Source organism: Pyxicephalus adspersus, chromosome 7, assembly GCF_032062135.1.
Source record: "Pyxicephalus adspersus chromosome 7, UCB_Pads_2.0, whole genome shotgun sequence".
Taxonomy (NCBI): Eukaryota; Metazoa; Chordata; class Amphibia; order Anura; family Pyxicephalidae; genus Pyxicephalus; species Pyxicephalus adspersus.
Genome location: NC_092864.1, coordinates 11,914,087 through 11,923,511, shown reverse-complemented (window position 1 = coordinate 11,923,511; position 9,425 = coordinate 11,914,087). Strand labels below are relative to the sequence as shown.

Genomic DNA, 9,425 nt, shown 5'->3' with positions numbered 1-9,425 from the left:
GATGGATGGATGGATGGATAGATAGATAGATAGATAGATAGATAGATAGATAGATAGATAGATAGATAGATAGATAGATAGTAGCATATTGGGAAATGTGAGACCATATCCAGAGGGTATTTGGCAACATTTTCACCTTGGAAAGCGATGATGAAGGGCTTAGATAAAGCTGGTAATAGTTGTGTTGCTTCTGATTTGCAACTCTTTATTTGGGATCAAGGCCCGGAGTGTCTTGGAAGAAATGAATGGGCTCTCCATCCTGCTTCCAGGCCAGAAATTGAGGATTAATAGGAAAGAAGTTCAAATCTGGGAAGGGGGACAGAGAGAGAGAGTGAGGGAGAACGAAGGAGAGGGATGATAGGTGCCACCGAGGTTCCTCAGCTTTAGGGCTCCATGATTTGTATATATTTTCCCCAGATCAATAATAAGTTCTGTTCAGTGTCCTGGAGTTTTTGTAGATTTGTTGGGTGGGATGTCATTCCCCCCTCCCTGGTGCAAAGAGCTTACCTGGCAGCCAAACTTCCATCTCAACTATGTACAGGACTCTTTATATGTATGCTCAAGGTTCTGTCTGCTGCTGGGTGAAAATGCTGATTGCTAACAGAATATTAAAAGGTACATGTGTTGTTTGTTTAGGTTTATATTCAAAGTGCAATGTAGCTTCTGCCTGGTCTTGAGTGGCTTCCTTTGGCTTGAATGGGGATACATTCCAACTGCACTGAGCTCCTCTGCATTGCATTGCCATTTGGTTGCCATTGTTGCTAGAAGATTAGGGATGGCCCACATTCCTTACCCCAGTGAACTCCATGGAACCTAACTGGACTACAAAAAGCTGAAGTGGTATGGGTGCCCATGGGTGGCTAGGTACACAGTTTTAGACTACATGTCTGAAAAAAGCCTAAACATGGCAAATAAACTCAATGTGATCAGCTAACAGTTACAACCAATCAATGGAAAAAAAATGCAGCGTAATCCTTTACAATTCCAAGAAAAACCTTTTTGCTCTTCTTTCAAACATTGACCATTAAGAGCTGAAATTTCCCCATTTAGCTTGGGATTGGTAAGGCATTTGATCCATTTACCACCCTGCCTGTGATATTGTACAATTGTTCCGTTACAGTGCCCAATATTTATATGTTCTGGATGGAAAAGCTGCCAGCTTATTATCAGGAAGGAAGGGCAGGATTAGGCGGTCAGGATAGCAGTCTAGTTTCTGGTCCGGTGCCTAGAAAAGTCATGCTGTGCTAATCTCTGAGCGTGATTGTGTCTTTGTATGTGCTCCATCCAACTATTGTAGGTCAATAAATGTGTTAAGCCCAGTACAGATGTCATTTGACTGATATAAATGATCTTTTGTGGTTGTTTCCAATGACAGGTAAATGACTGTATTGACAGGTAAATAACCATGGAGAGGAGAGGGGGAGGATAAGTGAGCGGAACTCTCCTGTGCTCTCCTCCATAGGTGATTCCTGTTTGGTCATTGATGGCAGATTGATGAACAACAATGGGGGACCACTGTACACATGTTGCTTTTTGCCAGCAGAAACAGATCCAGAAGACTAATATCTGATTAAAGAGGCCAATCAGCACCCCATGCCATACCCAATACTGCATGTCGGCCACCCGTAACCTTATGCTCCCCTAGACATCATCATTGCACATAGCACTGGGTAGAAGGAAGAAGAAGAATGTGAAGGAACACAGAAGAGATGCAAATAACCCTTCATTTCAAGGTAATGCCCTTTAAACCCAAATTCCCCATCCCCCCTTCTCCCCAATTGTCTCTCTTTTAGCTGTGCAGTAATCGGCATCCTCCAATGAATTGGTTATATTTGAATACTTATAATAATGAAACACAACATTGATCCTGCCAGTAGATCTGTTACTTTTCCAGAAAGAGTGACCACAATGTAATCAAATCACATGTCAGGGTTGGCATTTTGTGAACAGCGAGGTCTAAGATGAAGATTTAAAAGGACTTTGAAATGAAAGCCCAACTCCAAATGAAACATTCAGCAAAACTTTCAGCAACAGTGTGTTTGTTTTGGAAAAAAAATATACAAGTCCAAGGAATAAAACCTGACCGGTGTAATTTTTGTTTTTATAAAAAATCTTGGAACCACATAATAAAACAATATACAATATTTACCATATAAACATAAATAGAAAAATAAATATTAGGCATTATGCTAAATTCAAATGTAAATATCTGACCCCTCTAGGGAAGAGAATGGGGATAAGATAGGGGAGATGGATACTTTTAGGGTTATACATGTAATAGATGTCTTTGGAATCCTCATGAAACCCCCATGGACCCCCAATACATAGGAATTTTATAGATCTTTGCAGCCTGTCTGCATTGGGGAGTGCATGTCCTGCATTGGTGCATCAGACTCACCTGAGCACAGAATTCCGTCCTCCTCTCTTCTTCCTAAATCCAGTAGGTCTGCACTTCCTATATCCAACAACAACACAAAAGACAGGGGCGGTGTCTTCACATGAGGTTACTCAGGACACCCCGGATGGCCCCTTGTTGTTTCTGTGATATAAATAGTGCAGAGCTATCACATTCCAAGGCTGCTGTAATTTTCCTAGGAAAAAGAACATTCACTGAGCCTAAAATCTGGATAGATATACAAGGGGGTGCTGAGAAGTTCCTGCCTTTGCCCAGAAAGAAGAGAGCCAGAGTTATGAAATAACACATTTATTCAACATTTCCCCCCCGAGACTGATGTGTAGTTGTTCAAATAAAAGTCCTTTGGTTGGGCCGCAAACCAACTCTCAGCAGCATCTTTGACGTCAGAAACGTCCTCAACGTCCTCACCCTGACACAAGCCCCTTCAGGTGTTTCTTAAAATTCGGGAACAGATAATAGTCCGAAGGTGCGGGTCAGGTAAATAGGGGGGATGGTGGACCAATTAAAAACCCAGGGTGTTCAATTTGGCAGCCACAACGTTGGATGTGTGAGCAGGTGCATTGTCCTGCAAAAAAAGGATCCGTTTGGTCAACTTTCCACGGCGTTTCATCTTAATTGCCTCCTTCAGCTGGTCTAGGAGGTTAGCATATTACTGTCCGGTGATACTAGAGCCCTGAGGTAGGTGGTCCACCAACAGAATACAGTCTTTGTTCCAGAAAACGGACACCATGACTTTTTTGGCTGATTTCTGGGTTCGGAACTTCTTCGGCTGGGGGGACCCACTGTGGCGCCATTCCGTTGACTGTTCCTTGGTTTCAGGATCATAGATGTGGAGCCAGGTTTCATCCTCAGCCACTAACTTAGCCAAAAAGTCCTGTGCTGCTTCAAAATGGGCCAAAACGTCTTTGGATGCTTCAACTCGTTCCTTCTTCTGATTACTGTTCAAACATTTTGGCACCCACTTCGCTGAAAGCTTGGGCATGTCTAGGATAGTGGTGATAACCCGTAACTCCAACGACGTGAAACTTGCTTGTGCCTCTGCCATCACAGTTTCTCACTAAAAGAAAAAAACAGTTTTAAGAATTGCAAAGACCTGATATTTGCACAGTTACATACTAAGATATATTGCTGTCATATGCCCCCACATTCATTTTTCTATGTCATCTGGAAGGGGGCAAAGCCAGGAACTTCTCAGCACCCCTTCGTATATAAACACCATAGACATATATTCCTAAATGTATCTGCTTATAATTTGCCTCAAATCAGGCAGATAATGGCTTGTGGGGCCAACAGAACTGCAATGTTTTTAGGAAGTCATGCAAAACACCCTGCTGGCCCCTCCCACCTGCATTGCATAGAATAGCCTCAGTACTCCTCCTAATGGGTTTCCTTATGCAAATATCAGAATGGCTTGATGGATGGGATGGATCTGAAAGTATATGAGTTTGCTAATAAAATACCTAGTTTTATCCTCTTAGTTTCATCTTAGTAGCCACGTCCTGTCCATATGCCCTCCATCATTTGCTGGATCACCCAGGTTCCCCCATGATAATCTATTTTCTCCAGTCTTGGAGAGCTTTCATAAGCCACACCCACTGGCCCTGATTTATTAAAGCTCTCCAAGGCTGGAGAGGATGCACTTTTTTCATTGAAGCTGGGTGATCCAGTAAACCTGGAATGGTTTTCGTAAAAGTCATTTGCTATTTGTTAGCAAATGTTTTCAATCCTGGACCAGATTTATTCCAGGTTTGCTGGATCACCCAGCTTCACTGATAAAAGTGTATCCTCTCCAGCCTTGGAGAGCTTTATTAAATCAGGCCAATGTCTGCACGGTGACAGCATTGTTCAGGACAGCTTGTGTCAGGGTGACAACTCGTGAGCCCATTTAGGAAACAGGGATGAAGCGTGGTCACCTCCATGGTAGGATCCCCTGACATAAATACAACCAGAGCTACAGATAATAAAAAACAACTTCTGTTAGATGTACCAGCCTGTAGGAGATTTTAGCTGTAGAGTTTATAACTACATTATTGGTCTCCTGCGTTCCATGTATGCCATTGAATTGCTCTAGGGCATTCAGAGAATAGGTGTGTTTATTTTTTACAGGAGAGCACACTGTTCTATTCATATGTAACAATGGTCCTCACCACAAGACAGGCACAGCGATGCAGAAACAGACAAGGATGAGCGCACAGTTCACAAAGACCGCACTGATGAAAGTCTAACTCACAATGCAATTCACATCTGGGGAAGAAAACAGGCGGCAGGGAGGGCTTTTATAGGAAAGGGGCAGACATGAAGAGAAAATAAAATAAACAGGGAATTACGTACATCAAACAGGTAAATCTCCGTCTCCCAGCTCCCGGGCTTGGTCTGGAGAAGAACAATGCATGGAAAGACTCGGAAACATCTGCGGAAACCAATGACATATGGGCCGCAGAGGGAGCGAAGACATCCAAAGAATCTGAATTAATTTATCTTCATGTTTTGGTGTGTTGGGGCTCCAAAGGTTTTAGGGGCATTTAAAGATTAGGCTACGTACACACGTCAGATGATTCCCGTCCAATAATCACCTCAGGGCTGATATCATACGAGAATCTGGCGTGTGTACAGCACTCATTGTCAGTCGTTCCATCACCAGTCCTGGCGGACCCACAGACGACGAACGAGGAACAATCATAATGGAAGTGAAGGGGAGAGAGCACAGCGGGGTGCCGCTCCATCGTTCTCCCTACTCCCCTAACTATTGAGCAAAAATGGTGCTGTATGTACAGTGCTTGTTTATGCATCGCTCAGTCTTTTTTATTATTTTTAATTATTGCATTTGTGTACTCATTCTTAGCTGTAGGTTGGCACAATGGCACAATTTAGAGATCACTTCTAGGAATATTTTAGCACCGTCGGTTTATAAATTCATATTTGAAAAAAAGATCGCCCCTTGGGTTTGTCGAGTGTTTTAAAAAAGGTATTGGAGCATTTAAAGACCAGTTGCAGGGGTATATCAGCTGTAGGTGGGCACCATGGAATTATATCTATATATGTTGAAAAAGGGCCATCTTCCTAGATCACCTTCTTATATGAGTTGAACCTCCAAAAGAAGATTTTAGGAGCAATTAAAGACCAGTTGATATTTTAGTTGTAGGTGAGCACAGTGGAATTATACATTTATGTGTTATAAACAACTACTTTATTGTGTGAGATGAGTGTCCTGAAGAAGATTTTAGGGGCACTTAAAGACCAGTTTGAGGGCTTTTTTATTAGTGTATAGGGCTTAGGAATGCAAAATGTATTTATATGTTTAAAAAGAGCCATCTCCCCTTAACAAGGATTCAGGGGCATTGAAAGACCAGTTCTGGGGTATTTTAATTGTAGTGGGCACCATGGAAATATCCATTTATAAGTTCAAAAAGAATCACCTTCTTGTATGAATTGAGCATCCTAAAGAAGATTTCAGGGGCATTTAAAGGACATTTCCATGGAATTGTAATAGTAGGTGAGCTGCAAGAACTTTTCTATTTATGTCTTGAAGGGACATCTTCTTGTGTTGAGTGTCTTGAAGACTTAAGGGGAATTTCTAGACCAGTTCCAGAGGTATTTGTATAGTAAACAAATCAAACTTTTTTTTACATGTTGAAGGTTTTAAATTATTCTTGGGGCACTTAAAGGTATGTTTTAGCTGTGATAGGCACCTTGGTAATAACAAAACCCCTTCCAAGGGCATTTAAGGAGTGAGTAGGCTCCTTGGAATTTTATATTTATATGTTAGAAAAGAATAATCTGTTTGTTGAGACTCGTAAAGAAAGTTTTAAAGATTAGTTCCAAGGATAATTTAGTTGTGGGTTGGCACAAATAAAAATATATTTATATGTAGGTAGGTTCACCTTCTTTTGTGCTTTGAGGGGCATTTAAACATCACTTCCAGGGGTATTTTAGTTGTAAATGGGCATCATGGATTTATAAATTCATATGTTTTAAAAAAAGATCACTTTCCTGTGTGTGTTGAGTTTAATGAAGATTTTCGGGGGGAACTTAAAGACCAGTTCCAGAGTTATTTTAGTTGTTGGTGGACATAATGGAAAAATATACTTTTATACATTTTCTTATGTGTTGAGCCCCTTAAAAAGGTTTTAGGGGCATTTAAAGACCAATTATAGGAGGGGATTTAGTTGTGGCTTGGCTCCATAAAATTATTTATTTGTTCAAAAGGATCATCTTCTTGTGTGTGTGGTTTAGGGGCATTTAAAGATCAGTTCCATGGGGTATAAGATGTGGGTTTGGCAACATGAAAATTTATACTTATATATTAAAAATGTCAGATTGTGTTGACTTTTCAGGGGCGTTAAAAGAGCAGTTCCTGTGGGCACCATTGGAAATAGTCATTTATAAGTTAAATAAGAATCACCTTTTTGTATTAGTTGAGCATTTGAGATTTCAAGGGCATTTAAAAACCAGTTGCACGGGTATTTTAGTAGTAAGTGGCCCCAATGTAATTATATATTTATATGTTGGAAAATAATATTATTCTTCTGTGTAATATTCCCATAAAGAAGGTTAAAGGATTAGTTACAGAGGTATTTTAATTGTACGTGGGCACTATGAATTTACATTTTTAGATAATTAAAAAGGATCACCTTCTTCTGTGCATTGAATGTAATAAAGGAGATTTTAGGGGGATTTAAAGTTTAAAGTTAGTTGTGGATGGACCCCATGGGTTTATTTACTTAAATAATATAAATTATAATAATATTATATTAAAAATGCATTGAGCATCCTAAAAAACATTTTAGGGGCATTTAAAGACCCGTTCCAGGGGTGTTTTAGTTGTGGGTGGGCATTGTGGTTTATTTGACCCAATGGATATTTATAAAGGACTTCCTTGTCCTAGCCCCTTACCCATAATGTCATAGAGAAAACGTCACTTTTGCCTCCAAACTGGTTAGATTTTGGAGGAGTGCATATGGTTTTCCTACCTCTTATAGTCTTGTAATAGCTAAACTGACATTTAATGGCGGACACCATCTCATATAGCATCAAACATGGTGCACAAAGGGTCACCATCACATCCGTAGGCTTCAAGCCAACCTGTTTTTATTGTATTACATGGAAAACAAGCAGCATTTTTCCACACAGCTCTCAGTTTATTTTCCTGCTATTTGAATTCACCGTCTCATTTGTTTTTTGTTATAGTTGGATCCCTGACAAACCAGTCACTCCAACGAGCTGCCATTAATTCCATCATAAAAGATTTCCGCTGAGAGAATGAGTTCATATGACAAGAGTCCTGGGTTTTATTGGAAAGCATTTAAAGGGCCTGTTCCATGGAATGCTATGCGTGTTAGAACTGCTTCTTCTCTGATATAACGCTTTGGGAATACAAAAACAGCTTGGAGTAGGTCAGAAGAAGTCAACCACAGGTCAAATGCAGCCGTCAATGAGTTCTGATTCAGAAGCTTCTCAAACTATCGATGAAAGCAAATTTAATGTGCGCCCACACAGGCTCTTAAAGTGCTAAATCAACAGCTAAAGATTTAATGCAATTGAGTATATTTGTAATATTTTCATAACGGAGCGCAGCTCGATAAGTTAATCATATGTTTATATAACACTTTCCATTGACGCCCCTCTCACTTTATGCAGTGGTGATTATGATAATGAATATCAACAGCTGCCATGAAAGAAAATGTCTATGCTAAAACTGAGAAATTTTTTAACTCTTCAGCTGATACAAAATTATCAAATAGTAAAACATTGTTCAGGGCCAAGGGCAGGTTGGATGAAGGGTTGGGTTAGGCTGAAGTCACATGGGCAATTTTGTAAGTAGAGTAAAAGTGAGACATTAACCACCAACTTCCAAAAATTGGACTGATACCTCCTCCACTACTTCTTTTCTTTTGTTATTGGAGATTTTGGTCACCTGTGTGGATTGTAGGGTTATCAATAGAGGGAAAATTGATAAATAAAATTATTCAAAGTAAATTATGACAATTCATTGGGCTGAACCATTGACCTGTTAGGTTTGAATGCATCTGCGCCCATAATATGGAATGTTCATTGGCCCCTTTTTTTTAAGCACACCCATTCAACTGTTTGGTAATGTTATTATCCAAGCAGCCAATTTTATGGCGGGAACTCCATAGCCAAGAAGCCAAGAAGATCTGCTAAAGTACAAACCAAGCATTAGAATGGGTGAGAAAGGCCATCGTTGTTGCCAGGAAGGTTGGCTTGAGTATTTTCTAATAGAATGGTAACAATAACTCATTTAACCATTCCTTACAATCAAGGTTTATACAAGAGCATCTCCAAATGCACAACAGGGTGAACCTTGAAGCAGATGGGCTTCAGCAGCAGGAGACCACATCGGGGTGTCAAAGCGGTCAGCTAAGGACAGATATCCAACGCTACAATTCCGACTGGCTCCTTAAAACTGGACAAGAGAAGGCTGGAAAAACAATGCCTGGCATCATGGGTTTTGATTTCTGCTGCATGCTGTAGAATGTGGCATCAACGACATGAAAGCATGGCTCCATCCTGCTTTGTATAAGGGTCAGGCTGATGCTGGAAGTGTAATGGTGTAGGTGATATCTTCTTGGCACACTTTAAGCCTCTTAGTAGCAATTGCACATTGTTTAAATTCCACATCCTACCTTGGTATTGTTGATGACTCTCCCCATCCCTTTATGACCGCAGTATCCCCATCTTATGATCGCTACTTCCAGCAGGATAACATGCCATGGAACAAAGCTCAGCCTGGTTTCATAAACATAAACATGACTTCACTGGACTCAAATGGCCTCCACAGTCTCTATATCCCAGTCCAATGGCACCTTTGGGATGTGGTGGAATAGGGACATTAGGAACGTGCAGCCAAAAAATCTGCAGCAATTGCATGTTGCTATCTTGTCAATATGAACCAAAGTCCCTGAGAGATGTTTCCAGAGCCTCGTTTATTCTATACTATGAAAAATTAAATAGTCTCGAAGGCAAAACGGTCCTTCAAACTTTACAACAC

The 9,425-nt window shown here is 40.5% G+C and overlaps 1 protein-coding gene across 2 annotated transcripts in view; it reads right to left on the bottom strand.

Moving 5' to 3' along the window:
• Positions 1-2,538, bottom strand: part of C1QTNF8 (C1q and TNF related 8) — a 24,873-nt gene extending 22,335 nt beyond the window's left edge. The window contains exon 1 of one of the 2 annotated variants that reach the window (XM_072417474.1): positions 2,399-2,538. The gene's annotated coding sequence lies outside the window, so the exon portion shown is untranslated. The remainder of the gene's footprint in view (positions 1-2,398) is intronic. The other variant, XM_072417473.1, reaches the window with a different exon arrangement.
• Positions 2,539-9,425: the final 6,887 nt, after the last annotated feature.